Source organism: Chanos chanos, chromosome 10 (assembly GCF_902362185.1).
Source record: "Chanos chanos chromosome 10, fChaCha1.1, whole genome shotgun sequence".
In the NCBI taxonomy this organism is placed as follows: domain Eukaryota; kingdom Metazoa; phylum Chordata; class Actinopteri; order Gonorynchiformes; family Chanidae; genus Chanos; species Chanos chanos.
In genome coordinates, this window is record NC_044504.1 from 37,758,526 (window position 1) to 37,777,396 (window position 18,871).

The following is an 18,871-nucleotide window of genomic DNA, read 5'->3' on the forward strand; positions in this document are numbered from 1 at the left end:
TTCCCATAGACAAATACTGTAACAGCTGCAGAATGGCACCGTTAGCATCAATAAACACATCTTTCTGTGTATAATAAATAACTTAGAGAAGAATGTAGAAATATTCACTATGGTAGGAAGTTACAAGGGGAGGGGAGGGCATCTTTATTTGAATAGGGCAGATATTTGGGCTTTCTCAAGTCAAGTCCTCCGCTCTCTCAAATGCTCCTATCCACTATGACACAGTTTAAAAGATACCTCTTTCTTACTTCAGAAAGGAAAACATGATATGTTTTGGGAATAACTCGGCCTCCACAAAATTCAGATTTAACCTCATTTAAAAATGTACATTTATTCGGAGCAGATTTTGGAAGTAATTCATGGGGATTGAGGTTTTGGTTGGCTTTTAAATATGCTTAATATCTAAGAGGAGAAGATTTCAGTTTTATTGGGCAGATGACAGAAAGGTTTGTTTAGATGTGTTGATCCAGAATCTGGAAATGTACAAAACCTGACAGCCTCAATGGGCATGCTTCTGAGGAGTTTGAAACAGCCAAAGTTTAAGGAGCAAAGACAAGACATTTGAAAGGGCTCAACAGTATTTTCCCCATGTCTTAAAGGTCATGCAGGCAAATGGACAGAGAGGTGGAGAGAACAGCTGAGACTTGTCTGAGTTTAATTTTAGATGGACAGTTTGGTGATAAATAGAAAAGGGAGACATAAACAAACATACAAACAAACAAACAAACAAGCAAATGCAAGCTTCATCCATGTTGTTGCATAATTGCATTCAGAAAACATGCAAGATGTTATTTGCTGTCAAGTGATACTAAGAAATGCACATATTCATTCAAAGAACCTTCCCCTGTCCCCGATCTTTATCTGCCAGTGCAGTACAGTGGCCTAATGACTCCTCAGTGAACCCAAACAACAATCAAACAGTCCCTTAAGCTCAACCTGAAACTTGGCAGCAGCGTTTGGCTGACTGTTTGGGGCATTTCCCTCTCTGCTGGTCCTGTTCACACACTGAAAACATGCAAATCCAAGGCATTGTCCAGAGACACTCAGAGACGGCAGGCTGCTTCCTATCATGAGGCCTGTCCTGATAAAAGCCCGCCTTCCAGAGGTTTTGTGTGAAAACCGGGCAATCTCTGTGTCCGGCCAAAGCTGTGGGGATGTCAGTTGGCAGCTACTTGTCTGAAATCCGGCACAGAACATCCTATCAGGAGCCTACAACAGCTGGGCTGCCTCTACCCAGACAGGCTCCTCGGTGGGCTTGTAATCTACCCTCTGCAGATCAGCGCAAACATGCACCCCTCACTCCCCTTAACTGGCATGTCATGGTACAACTGGCCAACCGAATAAACTGTTGTTCCTGCCTGGGGAGGAGGATTGTAACTGTAGCAGTGCATGCCAGGACATCTCAGAGGGCAAAAAAAAGCCCATGCTGATCATTTAGTCTGCCAGGGAGAATTGTTTTCTGAACGTTTTTGTTGGCATTTTATGGTGGGGCGAGGAACGTGATTTGGCAAAACTTTCAAGATCAAATAATTAAATTACCTCTGTGAAACTTTCACTTGATTTGTAAGAGTTTCCAGACTCTCTCAAATCAGACCAGTTATCAACATTGGTTAGTTTGCCTTGGCCCCGGACGAAGGCATGTTTGGTTAAGTAAACACAGCTTTACCCTACACCAGAAACCTTAAAAAAAAAAAAAAACCCACTAACTTTTCTACATTATCTCTCTTTGCACTTTTCATGATCTGGAAACAGGGCTTGGTGAGGTGTTTTTCTCAGCATTCAAAGAGGTGCTCACAGTAATTGTTGAAAAAGATGCTAAACTGGTTATCCAAATGATGCACGTGACTCCAGGCAGAGTTATGTCACTAGATGTTAGATAAAGATGAACAGACATGTGTCAGAAGAATCGTATGTGACTAGAGTTACTGTGTGTGAGAAAATGTGATCTCTCGAAGTCTTCTCGCCAAACTCGAACATTGAACTCCATGTCCCTGAGATTCTCATTGCCCAAAGAAACCACAATAAAAGTCCTGAGAAACTATAGGCCGTGTCAAATTTCACGAAAATATGGTCCTTAAATGAAAGGAAGATTAAGAATTGCTTTCATGTGGGATTACGTATGGGAAATGGGTGATTTGTTAAACTGATTTTTATTTTATTTTTTTTTTTAGCTGAAGCTGAACATTTATTATTGTAAGAGAGTGAACAGATGTTTCTCAGCATATGTGAGAAAAAGATGCAGCCTAAACCCTACAAAAGCTCAAGGTAAATAATAGAGGGCCCTCTGTGACGTTAGAAGACATTTTGGGAGACAATGGAGAATACACAAAAAGAAAAGAAGACAAGTGACACCTTGGGACACTCATCACGCTCCGTAGCCTCGCCCATGGCTCCACCCACTGGTCCTACGGGTTTTTCTCCGTTTTATGAATTAAACAGCATGTACAGTATTTGTTCATTCGGATGACAATTGACTGGCAACTGGCAAAGCATCATGTTAGGTTTTTCATTATTTTTTTTCACACGCTTCCTCACTGTCCAACTCTCTAAAGCAGTGGCTCTCAACTCCAGTCCTGGGGAGGGGGGGGGGGGGGGAGGTGGGGGGGGGGGCACTGTCCTGCACGTCTTTGTTTTAGCTGTTCATTGTCACGGTTAATTGAGCCAATCAAGGGCTTGATGATTTAATTGATCAGTGGAGTCAGGTGCGTCAGTCCTGAGCTCAGGAGAGTTAAAACAAAGACATGTAGGACAGTGGCCCCCCAGCACTGGGGTTGAGAACCACTGCCCTAAAGCAGAAGCAGCCGGCGTGTGTTTTAAAGTGCTCTGTGACACAACTGTCTCACACTCTCTGTGCGTGAAGACACCGCTGCCAAGTCTATCGCTCTATCCCTTATGACTGATCTGTCTGGTTTCCGCCTTGGTTGCTCTGTCGAACAGAGCCTGACAAAAGATGCACATTTACCGATGAATATCTGCAACCCAGAGATACCTGTGTGTCAATGTGAAAGCGAATATATCAGATATAGGCAACACAGCGTCTTCTTTCTTAGCAACCCTCAGTCATTCGGCCATTGCAGCCATCCGCGACGACTGGGAAAACAGTGCTGTAAAAGTAGTGACTCAGGATGACTGAGAACTGTTTGCCATGGCTACTGTTTAGACGTGGCAAGGCTTGTCAGTCCGTCTGTTATTCTTAAGAGTGTGTCCACAAGGCTTATCTCACCTGATGGAGAGAATGAGAGTAGAGTACACAAAACGATGAGTGTGTGTTTGGGAAGAGGGTTTAGAGTGGCAGACAACCCGGCTCAGGCCTCACACACTCACATGTGCGGTCTGAGTCGTTCTCGTTTCTGGCATGGGCCATTTCTTCTGGACAGCACTCTTTGATGAACAGCCTCACTTAATTACACTTGAGGGCTGAGTATATATTCATTGTGCACTTCACTGAAACGCTGGACACATTTGTTGGTTTTTAAAGATGTTAAAAGCTTTTTAGTTTAAAAAAAAAAAAAAATGAAAGGCTTTTTTTTTTTTTTTTGAAGACTTCTCCAAGACTAACAGAGGGTGTGGAGTGAGACTTTGCTTTGATGTGTGCAGCGAGAAGCAGACGAGATGGACACAGTCCATAAAATTCATTTTCAGCATTTGAAAAAAAACACACACACATTTGCTTCATGAATTTACTCAGCCAGAGTATGGCCTGGACATCTCTCCTAGCTTCTGTGATCATGGAATAGATCATATTCAGCCATGCAACGGCTGTAAATTCTCTCAGGGGGTTGGTTTAAAGTTTGCAATGCAATGAACACAATGCAATGACCACAATGCAACGCTGGGTTCAATAACAGCCTGGAAAAACATTGTATAACTCTACGTAACTGTGCTTGCACCTACTCCCAATAAAGTCCATTAGATATGAAAGTACAAGTGAACTGCAGAATAGAACAGGTAATAAACGCAGAATAAATAAGGTAAAAATAGAACAACATCTAAGATAAAATGGCAATAAAATAGTAAAAAAAAACCCTGTAACGAACAGTATGAATAGTGTCCGGCGGTAGTACATAAATCGTGCAACAGCTCAGATGTGCGATGCAGCGACAGAACCAATACAATACGGAGTACCAACAGTATAAACAGTAGGCACAGTACGTACAGTATAAACAGTACATGGCAGTATGGGCAGTGTAAACAGTGTCCGGCAGCAGCCAATAGTGCAAACCGCTGAGATACGCAAAACAGCTGAGATGTGCAAACTGCAGTAAAGAGTACATGACAGTATGAACCAATGAAAGACAAATTACAAAACGACTCAGAAGTAAAACCACAATGAACAAGCTAGTTTAGCACCTTTTCCCTACGGCACAGCACCTTGTCCCTATCGTTAGATTTTACAACCTTGACCTTACATTTACTGCACTTCACTCGCTGCTCCCTTTCACTGCACAGAGACAACTATGTGGAATGTGTTGACTGCACTGGTGCTTGACTCAGAGAGAAACATGCTATGGTGTCATGCACACACTGCCTAGTGTCATCAACAGAGTGATTCATGGCTGCTCAAACAGAACCTACATCTACATCTGGAACCTTCACGTACATGCGGAACCCCGGGAGAAAAGACCTGTTCCTGTTTTTCGTTCGTGTTTACACCTGGTGCCCAGGTTAACATGGCCAGTTAAAGGTTCACTGTGAAAAGAAAAGAAAGGTCCTCCTTGAATATCTCTGTCTTCTCCTCTGCTCTGTAAATGATGTGGGGTTTAGCTTAAACTGACAGGCTCCTCCCACTCAACTCAACTTATGAATCTGATGAGAGCACGAAGAGGACGGTGGGAATGTTATAGAATGAGTAGGAAAGTTTTCAGATCTGAATAGAATGTATGGAAAAGTATAAGCCAGGCCACAGCCTTTGAACAAATGAAAACAATGTTGTCTTAAGGACGCATGAACGTAGTGCGGGCACATTTTGTTCCGTGTAGCTGCAAAGGCAGTTCTACAGAAACTCAGTCGTGCGCATGGTACTACTGCAACAACACAAGAGCATGCTAAAAGTTGTGTTTTAAAACCTACTATAACACAGCACAACACCTAACAGTTGAGATTAACAGAGAAAGCTGAGCAGAAGATGATGAAAATGTTATTATTGACACATTTACAAGTTAAATCTTGTGCAATGTTCCAAAAGACTTCAATTTATATGTTCTTGCACTGACGTCATAATAACGGCATTGAAGCCAACATCTGATTGGGTAAGGCACTGATAATCCTTCCTCTCTGCTGGCCAAGTTAACTGTCAGGGTGTGGTATAAAATCACCCCCCTTTGTTCATTCAAATGCATGCATCTGGAAGCCAATCTTTTCTTTTAAAAAGGATGACATCTAAAGTGTTTGGCTGTAGCTCCAGAGCCAGGTGTGGTTCCAAATGAGAGTGGACTCACATTTAATTATCCTTAAATATCTCTCTTACCCCGTAGAATGTGGTTAAGTTAACATAACTCTAAAGACCATTCACAAATAAAAGGCTACAGCAAACCAGAGGAGTACAGCAAAGCCATTCATTTCCTGTTTTTCTTTTTTGGCTGAACCGTGCGTTCGTGTGTGTGTATGTGTGTGTGTGTGCGTGCGTGTGTGTGTGGGGGTTTGTGAGGGAGAGAGAGAGAGAGAGAGAGAGAGAGAGAGAGAGACTTAGTGTAGTCTTTAGGTCTCCTTTAAATGAATGGTAAACAGTTTTCTGCTCTACCACAATGGAATGGGGATTCTAATATGACCTCAACTTGTTGGAGTTGGGATTGGTTTCAACTCTATCAGTTCAGGGAGTATTTTGAAATTCACTTCATTAATTGCACATCATCCCACTGAATATTGTTCTCATATTTGCATTGTGTTGTTGTGAATTGATGTAGGCTATAATTCTCTCCTTAAATGATTCTTGGATTTTAATGAAAAAGAATTCATCTTAAAATGTCCAAATGAGCATGCCTAATTTAATAATGCTGAAATACCACCAGTTCAAACTACAGTAACTTCACTAAGTTTGACTAAGAACTTGTTTTCTATGTGTACCTAATAAACACTGAATAAGGACACAATGAGTTTGGATTAGACAAACACTGGTCTCTCTGACAATAAAGATTCATATGAAAGATATAGATCTTTTATGACTGCTCAATCTTTTTCTTTGAGTTCAGTGACAGAAACCCAAAAGGGGCAAACATTACGATGTTGCTCCGTCAAAGTGTTCCGTGTTCCAGAGAGTGTATAGTCATGCTGGAGCAGGTCAGGCAGCAGGTTCTGACCTGAGCTTTCAAGCCCCTCCAAAACAAACGACAGACTTCACTTGCAGAGGAATGTCAACAAGGGAGGGGAGTCGTCATGAAAGTCTATGTTCAGTTTGCTACAGGTACCTCAGCCACCAGTCTGGTGTAAATACTAACGACAGTTTTTAGAAAAAAACCAACAAAAAACTCGTGAGTAAGAGTACATATATCTGGAGGTTAGTGTGTCAGGGAATAGGTCCCTCTGACAGGTAGCAGAGATTACACTGAGTCTGTCTTTCACCTTTACAGTGAATCTGCAATTCCAAGTCTTCCTTATTCCGGAGTGAGTGTGTGTGTGTAATCATGTTTGAACAGGTCTGGGAGCAGCTTGTTCTTAAACTCTGCAGGTCCTGACCAGGTCTGTAGATCAGTGTCTGTTAATGAAAAGTCTGAATGCTTGGAAAAGGACTCTCTCATAGCATTTACTATGTGTTCCTTTCCCCATGATGACAGTTCCTGAAGTTCCAAGGCCCAGGTTAACGTCATTTAACTGAATGTAGTTCTTCTTTCTCTCCACTTTGTTCAGAGGCTTTTTTTCTCTTCCTCTGCTGAACAGTGAGCCCAAACCCCAGCGAGAATATACTGTGTACTGTTGTGTTCTTTCTTTTTCTTTTTGTATTTTTTTTTTTTATCTCAGCTATGCCAACAGGGGAGAAGATGCAAAAGCTGAGAATAGAGAATTAATTTTAATGTTTTGTTTTGTTTTGTTTTGTTTTGTTTTGTTTTGTTTTGTTTTGTTTTTGCTTTTAGGATCCTGGCAAGAGAATATATTAGCTAATAAATCCTCTGTCCCATTCTTCTGGCAGAATTTGTTTTAGGATCATCATGACTACGCAAGTTAATTGCTTCCCAGAACATCTTCTCCCTGAAATGTTGGAATCTGTGTAAAGAAATGAATCACGTAAAGAAATGATGTTGAGCAATATTAAACCATGACTCACTGGACTACAACCAGTGCTGCCACAAGTGATTGGTCCACAGAGTGCTCTTTTCTGTTGAATGTCATCACTGGTGATGATAATAGTGTGTCAGAGAGGCATAGTACGAGACACTGGCTCTACACTGCCTCCTGGTGGAAAGACACACACACACACACACAAAATTCAACACAAAATGCTAAAAAAACAAGCAGAAAAAGCTTGCAGAACCCCCACTGGGCTCAAAGATTGCTGCTGCAGATTTTAGATCTCATATTGTTTCATTACTTCAAACCCTTAATGTGGTGCAATAAAGGATTACTGTCTTGTCACAGTTTTCAGAAGGTTTGTAGATGGAATGTCTCCCAGTTCAGAAGCTCTTGGAAGAGCTGATGGAGAGACAAGTGACAACACGCACACACACCACACACACTCCCACACACACACACAACACACACACACACACACACGCACTTGCGCACACACACACACACACACAAACTTGTGACTGCTGCTGGCTCCCTGTCTATCTAAGTATAAAACTATGTGAGCTGTGATGTCAGGACGTGGCCCCACTTGCTTCCTGTATGACCTCTGACATTCCCTGTGTGTCTGCTTAAGCAGCAGACGCACAAGTGACCACTGTTTTTGTTCAGGCAAACAACACCTTATTCCTCACTTGTTCTGGTCATTAAAGCTCATATAAGCTGTCCCACAAAACCTCCAAGTCTGGAGGTTTGATAAGAGCCTTCACTAGCAGAGGAATGTCAATTAGCACAAAACAATCAAGAGAGTCCTTGTGAAATTCCACATTCTGTTTGGTACAGCTGCCTTAGCCACCAGTGTGATGTAAATTGCAATCACGGCTTTCAGGAAAAAAAAAAAAAAAGTGGATTAGAGTAAACATGGGAACGCTAGAGTGGTAAGAAACACTCTCGCTGATAGATAGCAGAGATTACGTTGAGCTTGTTAAATGGAAAAACTCCCACCTTAACAGTGAAACTGTAATTCCCCCGGAATATCAGAGCGTAGGAGGAGTAACACACATTCAGTCATATTCTCCATCACCGGGAAGGGAAGTCACACGAGAATACCCCAAACTCAAGCCAGTGAAACGCACTCTCTGTGACACACACACACACACACACACACACACACCCTGTGCTCACTCCCTGTTGAACAATCCGGGCTGAGTAACGGAGATGTCTGTCCTCCCACATTCCCCGTGCTGATCCGGTGGAATGTTTGAGGCATGCCATGGAACACCCCAGGAGGGAGAGACAGCACTTTTAAAGGGAGTCTTTGACAACGGCCCGGCAACATGTAGCCTTCCAGTTTGGAACAGGAGGGGGATAAAGAGCATGCTGTCAGTGATGAGATCCAGAGACAAGCAGGATAGTCTCTTTGGAGAGAAAACTGGAAGCAGTGTTTTAAGATAGAGGAGACACCAGGATCCATGTACAGAGTGATTAAATTAAAGTCACTCTGGGACACAGTGGGAGTGCTGTAGCCATTACAACCAGTCCTCATAAGATACTGCTCAAGATTTGTCTTCAGTGGGTGAACTAAGTATCAAACACTGTTCATGAGGAATGTGTTATTATTTATTATTTACATACTAGTAAAATAACTTCTACTAGGAAAAAGCCAATTTTTGGCCAAAAAATAGAAATTCTGAAAACAAAGGTTAAAATACTTATGTGTTTTTTTTAACTGTTAACCCCCCCCCCCCCCCCCCCCCCGCTCTCAGCTATGTGCATTGACAGGGCAGAGGAGGAGACGCGCTGATGTGTGTTTTACAGGAACGGAATGGGACAGAAACCCGGGGCCAGTCCTCTTACTGGGCTTTGGTATAGAATCCCCAGCACGTATTACTAAGAGTAATAGAGATTATTGAGGTGTTACCCAGTATTTGACCTGAGATGATATGTTTCACTGCTCTCTCCATAAAATTTATCTCTGCTGCTCAAACCCAATGAATATTTTAAGAGGTCTGTGATTAAAGATTCATCTTCTTCTTTGCCAAAGTCTAAGTTATGCGGCCATGTAAAAGTCAGCCTCAATAATTCCTTATTGCCTTATGACCAACCTCATGAAGCAATGCTCATGTTATCTTAATAAAAATTAGAACGGTCAGAACTCTTTCATCATTCAGCGGAGAACGCACACCCTCGTACGTGTGCGGCTCCAGTTTAGAAACTCAGGGATGAAGGGAGGGGGTCATGTATGTGCTGTGGATGAAACATGCCTGTGGATCAGTGGCCATTCTTTTGCCTGTCATCCTTGCGTGCTTGTTAACGAATACCACTTTATCAAGTGACTGCAGGGCAGAGTAGAGGTTACAGCGATGGTAATGGTTAGCCATGTAGTATCAGACAGTATCAGCTTTAGAGTTCCCCGCATATCTGCGCCGTCCGCTTTGTGGTACAGTAAAGTCAGTGAGGCCAGTAGGTGATAGGGCAGAAGGAGAAGGTGAGACCGTGAACAACACACAGTCAAGGTCAACAATGCACGCAGCAGAGGGCTTTTACTCCAGTGTACATATGACACGCAAACATATGCATAATCTCATATCTCTCTGTGACAGCACAGCACTAGAGACACAAACAGTAGGTTACTCAACGCTCTGCTTGCTTTGAATGGTGAGTGGTTTTCCCTTGTTTGTCCTGATGTAATCTCACATTGTCACATCCCATCACTAATATGCTCTGGACAATACACAGAGCTGTGGATAGCCTTGATTCTGTATATGTGTGTATATATGGTTTTATATATCCATTCTCTTCCTGTCTGCTTAACTATAACAGTAACCACAACTGTCATATGTCATCTGTCAGTCATGCCCTCCAGGGAATGGTGTTGCCCATGTTTGGCCACTAAGGGGCAGTATGGTGAACGACAGCAAGACCAAACTAAATAAAGTGGAGGGAGTCAGGTGAGCTGGACTGATTCTGTTAGCATGTCCAGATGTTCCACATATGCAGTTTACATCACAGACCACTCACTCTGTGAGGTGTCCTCACCCCCAGCACATCCTCTCCCGTTGTCATGACGTCTGGGTGGAGTCCTCTTTGAATTTGAGTTTTATTTCATACATTTCTTTTTAATTAGATTAGATTAGATTCAACTTTATTGTCATTGTGCAGAGTACAGGTACAAAGCCAATGAAATGCAGTAGCATCTAACCAGAAGTGCACAAGCATAGTATTATTTACAGATAAGTGCAGGTATAGTGAATACTGCAGCAAGTGATGCTATATCCTACAGTATGTACAGCATTATAGACAGTGGTGGGCAATATATACAGATAATATACATGCATATATATTAATTATGCTATACATAGAGGTGAAGCTGACAGAGTAGGAAAGAGGAGTGTACATGTATGGGTTTTAAGGGAAAATAGTTGAATCATTTGTAACATGTCGCTGCAAAATTGTCACAGTGACCTTGTCAGTTTTACTTTATGTACATTTGTGTTAAATTGAGCACTGAGGGGTTTTACCTTAAAAAATGTATACACACACACACACACACACACACACACGCACATATATATATATATATATATATATATATATATATATATATATATATATATATATATATATGAATGATGAATGAAATGTCTAGTATTTTGTATTAAATGGAATTCAGCTACAGTAATATTCACATTTTGCTGACAATATTTATATGGTGAAATACTAGTTTAGAGCAGCCATTAAAGGCTGAAGAGTGGCCAATTGTGCCACCTAGAGGACATTAAAATGTTTGCGACTGTCATTCCTCTCACACTGTGTGCCATAAACATGTAAGGGGAGTGTTAGATTTCAGAGGGCTGAATGTGATGTTCATCTGAGGTTCATTCACTGCAGTCACTGAACAACTGCTGAATTCATCTGGTGAAGTTATTTTTATTTGTTTAATTTTTGTGGAGGTAGGTGATTATGTTTATGTTTATGATTACACTTATTTTGATAGTGGCATGAACATCAGCAAAAAGTCTCATAGTAATTGTGACTCACTTAATCATCTCCTGTCTGGCTAGCACCTACTAAGAAATAGTTACAGATTTGCAAATATGTGCTGATTTAATTAACACAGTCACACCAAAGGTAAACCAGACACCTTTTAGCAAAAGCATACATTTTACTGAACTACGTGTTTCACTGCAAAACCTTTGCTTCAAACATGTATCTGAATACAGTGATATTATTGTCATCAGCTTATTTTCTGACAGTGGACACACTAACGTCCACAGCCAGATACCCTTTGATAATGTTCATCCTCAAAGCAGTCACTAATTACTAACATGATCTCTGGAAATGACAAGTCAGTTTGTTCTGATGTAAAAAAAAAAAAAAAAAAAGAACCGACAGTGATTACTAACACTAATTATCTCATACTTTTAGCTGATCAGTGACACTTAACATCTCTTACCTTTGGCTGATCAGTGACACTTAACATCTCTTACATTTGGCTGATCAGTGACACTTAACATCTCTTACATTTGGCTGATCAGTGACACTTAACATCTCTTACCCCTTACCCTGCGTATGACATAATCATGCAGCTGCTGGACTGAAAAGTCAGGTGATTTTATTGCTCTCGGGAGACTGTTCACTGAGACAAGCGATCAGTCATTTTCAGCTGCATGTAGTGCACTCATCACTCTGAAAAAACGTGGAGCATATCCACCCGCCCAGCGAGTTTGTGGGATGGTATGTCGATGTGTGACAGTTTACTTGAGTTTGACAAAAAAAGAAAAGTTTCCTTGAATTGGAGTTATATTTTGGACATTACAGAACACCTTTGGTACAACAGTTACTTGCAAGAGGTCTGTTTTTGCAGGGTGTAGCTCTCCATTTACTGCTGAGCGTTGATTTATATTCACACTGAAAACTTATTTATGTCAAGTGTTTATGTAGGTTTCATGCACCACATTTACTTACTTTTAAGACCTATATTATAAAAAATTATAAATCTCCTACAGCACTATGTATAAGAATTATAAAATTATTGTACAAATACTGACTATGTTGCTTCCCAGTGTGCAGGCTGGTTTTGATTCCAGTGGTGGAAAAGGTCATCCCATTCCCCACTGGTTTTGCCATTGGAACCATGGCATATGATTAAGAATATTAAAATAACATTCCTTTCATTAGAGATTATCTCCTGCTTCACGAAACGGCAAATGTGGGATAAATTTCATAAGCCACATTTTCTTGAAATAAGCTCAATGTTTGATGATTTTTTTTTTACTAGACTAGTATAATATGTGGGTTGTTATTACGGAAGCTCATACCAACCGGGCATTAAAATACCTAATGCAACTTCGGTCTGTCATGACTGCTTTTCTTTAACCTTCCAAACCCTTGACTGTGTCATATCCTTCCGTACCATCAAGGAGACCACCCATTTCTCAACGGTTTCAGTTGCTTGGAGGTAACCAATCCTGAGCGTCACGTGGTCAATGCAAGCATCGCTCGTAGATGCAAGGACGCAGCTGGGAGGTGCAGGTTTCACTATGGAGCATCCCAGCTGCTGTGCTGTCTGACTCCGCGGCTTCAGAATTATTCGGCTGAAACTACTATCCAAACGCGCAGGTAAGTAAGTTTAAAGCGGACCGATAGCGAGGGGTTGTGGAGAACGCGGAGCTAAAATGCAGAAACCTTTACGCATGTCATCCAGGCACAATAAAGAGATCTGCCACCAACTTGGCTAGTATAGATAATGGCATGAGAAGGCGCTCCCTTCCCGAAGACCCAAAGCTATAGCGGAAATCTGTTTCGTTCTATTTAAACAGGCGAGGATAAGGACCAAGAGATGATTTCACGGATTTAAAAGCAGGCAAGACTTTGAATGATATACAGAGAAAAGCCTCAATTATGCCAAATGCCCCGTGGGCATGGTCAACGCCGTCTATGTTTGTAAAATCCTAAGCAGGTGATGCATGGGCTGCGGAGGAGAAGACATTTGACGAATTATTTAAACGCTTAATCAGGTATTCGTTGCTGTAATAATTCCTTGTTTTCATTATTCTTTTAAGTAATGCACATTGATCTGAAATAGTCTTGCTTTTTCGGTTCTGTAAAGCGTGTTCAGAACAAAGGACAGCAAATTTTGATTGGAAGCTTTAATGCGTTCCTTCATAGGGTTAACTTTGAAATGGTTCATGAGACACAGAAGAAATTCAGCGTCACCGAGAGGCTCACTGCATGTATTTTTTCACAGAGAATAGAGATCTTGGTGCACGTTAGTGAAGCTCTTTGTAATCTGACAGCGTAAAATCTCATGAATCTAAGGAGGCTATGGTGTGTGCGAGCGTGTGTGTGTGTGTGTGTGTGCGTGTGTGTGTGTGTGTGTGTGGCCCAGTTGGGATCCACTAATTTAAAGACAGCTGAAAAATTACAGACATGGTTTACATCATCCTATCGCTACTCTATAAGTATATGGATAAGTGGTAAGTGACAAGACTGCCCTTGAGAGGATTAATGGTGTATTGCAGGAATGTTTCCTATATTTACACAATGGTATATAGACCTACTGTTGTCATATGTATTTATCAGTTGACTCATGAATATCTTGTGATCATTAATTATTTGAGTTTCTCCACACACAGTGAAGATGTCAGGCGCTTGCTGGTGGGCACATATATTATGTCTGTTGCCCACACACAGACCTAAATATAGATGTATACATCAGCAGAAAGGACCATGTGACTTCAGATAACTAGTGTGAAAATTACATGGCTAGGCACTAGTTCATGTGACAGAACATGCTAGTGCCAGTTCACTTAATGGGTGATGTTTCAGTACTTCCTCCTCTGTGGCTGTTCTTCCATCGTTCTGCACTCTGTGAGACTGTGATGTGAGCACTATGTACACGTAGACCTGTGTATACACCTGGATGTCTCTGTGCTGTTTTGTTTTGCTTCGTGATGTCACATATTTTCGGCAATTGAGACGTAACAGTGTGATGCCAAGACAAAACCAAACCAAAACACGTTCTTCTGAAAGGTTTTAGCCGTCTTGTCCCCTCAGGCTGTAAGTCTGGAGTCATGAATGCTTCATGGTACCAACTGTCAACTTTCCCCCTCTGATCCACAAACAATACCTGTTAGAGTTCTTCTTTTGCCTCACTGAATCACATAATTCACAGCATGCTGAGGGGAGACCAGTGTAATCTGCAGTCAGTCACTGCTGGTTACACTGGTTACTCCGTCTGTTTCAGTCTTGAGTGAAAGGTGAAGTGAAGGACCCCAGTGGTGAGTTCCGTATGCGTTAACATGGAAGGGTAGATCTCCTTCAACCAGGCAAATTATTTCATATGAAGCTGATGTTTCGATGAGATTAGTTCACCACAAAGTACTCCATTATGCTGCCAATCCGCCAGACAATCTAATTAAAAATGAAAATTTGAGCTGCTGCCAGCCAAGTGCTTGTGTTAAAGCAATTTGTGAGAATCTAAGGAATAGCCCAGTGTAATGTACTGATCCCAGAGTGCATCAGCAAAGGAGAGTATGTCAAAAGAACTCACAGACACTTATTTAGATTGAATTGCTTGTTTCAACAGAGTCAGATTACAGTGAAATAAAAGAGAGCCAGGAGAATGGCCTTCATGTTGTGAGCGTCCTCTAAACTATTTCTTTTTTATTTCGCTAAACATCTTAATTTCACAAACTGCCCCTGAGTAGTTTTCTCTTTGTTGTCTTAAGGCAGCTTTCTTTTCCCTCCACGCAGTGCCATACCAGGCGGAACTCATTAGCACAGTGTTTGGTTCCTCACATATCTGATTCTAGTGTCATCTCCTCTTTTGGTTCAGTGTTGAGGTAGGACCAGAGTGTACATAATGGTGTAGATCATTGATGTGACCTCTAAAGGGGTTACAAAAATAAAGTTTCTTTTCCCTGAGCGGGTCCCTCAGTGAAACAGACGGTTGAGGTTGTAGAGGTGGTGTGCAATGTTGTGGGTGGCGCAGAGGAAGTGTTTAGCTGATAAGACGCAGGCCGGGGAGACGCTGTTGTACCGAACCAGGCGTCCCTCGTGTTAGGCCACAGCGTCTGAGATGGCTTGTCTATGGAGGAGACAAACTCCCTGTATTCTGTGATCTGTGCTGTGATCTGTCTGTGATCTGTGCTGTGCAGTGAACATACAGGTAATGCCGTGTGAGGACACAGAGATGTTGAGGTCATGACAGTTAGCATGAGACAACTCAGCATTGTAGCTTTTTTTTTGTTTTGTTTTGTTTTGTTTTTGTTTCGTTTTAAGCCGAATGATGTCAAATTGTTTGTTTGTTGTTGCTTTGTGGAATGGCAAGAGGTATGACATGCATCTTAACTGGGGTGTATTCCAAGTACGTGGTTTAGCGACTAACCCGGCTATGTTAACTCAGAGTAAGTCGTAAACCTCCAAATAGAGGAACCCTATGGCTTCAGTCTCCCAGCAAAACAAAGCCACATGGCTCTTCTATTAGGAGGTTTACTACTTACTCTGAGTTAACTTATCCAGGTTAGTTACTAAACCACATACTTGGAATACCCCCGATTTGTTTTAAACTGATTTGTTTTAAACTGAGTCGGATTTAAGACTGCCAGGTTGTACTGTTTACATTTTGATGTGTAATTTGCTTATTTTGGGATTGTGAATCCCCCTTAAGAACAAAGGTTCATTTACTTAACAACAAAAGTTCATTTCCTTAAAACCTGAGCTCTTTTCAGAAAAGAACACAATACTTTCTAAATATGCTGTATTTATTTATTTATTTATAGGGATGTCTGCTATGAAAACTGATGTAGCTGAAAGGAAGATGTGAGTAACATAGAGGGATTAATTTATTGTGTGTGTGTAATCAGAATCTGAATGCTTGCTCTCTCTTTGTCTCTCTCTCTCTCTCTCTCTCTCTCTCTCTCTCAGAGAAGTTGATATATAAATTTGTCTGGCAGATTAAAAAGGATTAATTGTTGTCTATATCTATGCTGTTGACATGGATTCTGTTTGTCTAGTCTGTTATTAGTGATGAGAAAAAAACATGATTATAGAACTAATCGACTTCATACTGGTTTCCCGTACATCCCTCATTCACCCATTCATCCATTGTAATATTTACCAGTTGGTGCTGAGGAGCATTCCCTGACACACACACTCATACACACACGCACGCACACAAACACACACACACACACGTACTCACACACATGTACACACACACACACACACACACACTCATACACATACACACGCACTCACACACATGTACACATACAGACACACACTCATACACACGTGCACACACGCACGCACATACACACACACACACACACACACACCCAGACACTGACACACACACACACACACATGCACACACACACGCACGCACGCATGCACGCACTCACACACATGTACACATACAGACACACACAAATACACACGTGCACACACGCACGCACATATACACACACGCAGACACTGACGCACACACGCACACACACACGCACGCACGCACACACACACACACACACATGCACACACGCATGCACGTACACACACACACATACACACACACACACACACACACACACGGCCTGTCATTTCCTCCCGCACCCATTAGGAGGAAAGGCAGGAAGTGTGATGTATATCTACAGTGAGGTGTAGGTTCTGGGGTGGCGAGGTGAGTGTAGGAGGGCAGTCTTGCGGGTTAACCAGACAGTAACCAAAGACAGAGAGAGGGCAGGTTGGTCAGGGCTCAGTGTGTGGAATGTGAGACAGCTTTACTTAGAGCATGCCTGTGTGAGCAGTCAGTCCTGTGGATGAGCCACAGGGAGACAGCTGTAGCATATGGCCCCACAAATGCTACACAGGAGTCCAGGACCTGCTAAAAAAAGCCAAACTAACAAACAAACAAACAAACAAACACACTCATCTACATATTATACATGCTTTTTTTTTTTTTTTTTCCCCTCATAACGGGTTTCAGCATGCACTGCTAGCCTGTGTTAGTCTGCAGATGAACTCTCTCTTTTTTAACTATTTGCTTTTTAACTCTCATGAGAAGAGAGTGAGTCTGAAGGACACTGAGACTCACCATGTTTACATGCTTACATGTTTACGCAGGGGTCAGAAATAAAACTATCTGGGGGAGGGTTTTCCTCAGAGTAACACAAACACAAACATCCCGTTACAGGAGGAGAGATAGGAGGAATTTTTTTTTTTTAAAAAAAGGGAAAACTATGGATGCACAGATTTAGTAGGTGACAGCTGTAGACAGAAACCACATCCGCAGGCAGAACGGAACCCACAAATGAGTTTAAAGTTTACACATAGAATTTCATTGGTTTTGTAAGTGTAAAGAAAGCATGAGGACTCATGAGTTGACTAACGAATCAGGAAGATAGAAATAAAAAACCACAGAGAGAAAATATCTAACCCCCGACTCATATGGAGAGATGGTTTAAAGTGGACCTTAATTTGACCCACATAAGCCTCAGCTCAGTGGAAGTGTCTAGTGGACCTCTGACAAGCTGTGATTGATTTGGCCGTTAACGGACCCACGCATCTGCTGTGAGTGCCAAGCCGTAAGGGGAATGTCTAATGTTAGTATGCAGAGTGTTGCTGGAAATGCGAACCCATTGCCTTTCACCCTGATGGAGTTAACCAGATAACTGCTCTGTCTTTTCGGGAAGAAGACAACGACAAGAAAAGAAAAAAAAAAGAAATCGTGGAAAAGGTGAAGGAGCAGAGATGTGACGTTTAGGAGTTATTCATTCAGGATTATTGATTGTATGGATACTCTAACCTCAGAGTGTGTGTGTGAAGATCTCAGGTCATATTTCTGTCCTTTCTCTTCTCTGTCTCTCAGTGTGAGTATAAGTGACTGTTTCTTTTAGCTGATCTCTTTTCACACAGACCTCTCTGCAACAAGAGCTTCTGCTGACAAGACTCATAAATCATTTGTGGCTCTTTGGTTGTTCGACGAGGACTGGAGAACGCGCGGTTCTTTTCTGGTGGGCAGATGCAGGAATCGGTTCGGGAAGCAGCTGTGGCGTTATCTTGATTTTCCCTTCAAAAAAAACCCCCCAAAAAATCCAATTGGGGATCTGTGAATGTCTGTGTTGTCGTTTTTGAAGTAAATTCAGTTGGCTTCAAGGCCATGGGACAGAGTAACATGCCGTTACCACCCCCCCCCCCTCCAAAAAAACCAAACCAGTGATGGGGATTCTGGAAGGCATCCAGGGATGTGGATCTCAGTTGGAGATTGTTTTGGGATTGTTCTGGGCCTGCCCTCTCTCCCAGTGCCTTGGGTAATTACGGATCAGAAATCCCCAGTATGTTTACATGGATGAAGAGCACCTGTTACTTTCCCACGCGAACACCAATCAGCTCTCTCTGTTTTGGCAACGTTCGGGTCATCAAGTGTTCCCAAGATGCCTTGTGCATGCTTTACTACATCAATAGCAGTTTTCCACTCCAGTTAATTGCAGTGGGCAAATGAATCATTCGAAAGAATAGCATGTCTATAAATATAGCTGGATAGATTATTTCCTGCCACCCAGAGGGAATTGTCAGCGACATCCTGAGATGAACTTAGCCTGAAGGGAGGAGCTCAGGGCTTTAAATGAAATTCAGAGGTGTTTGCTAT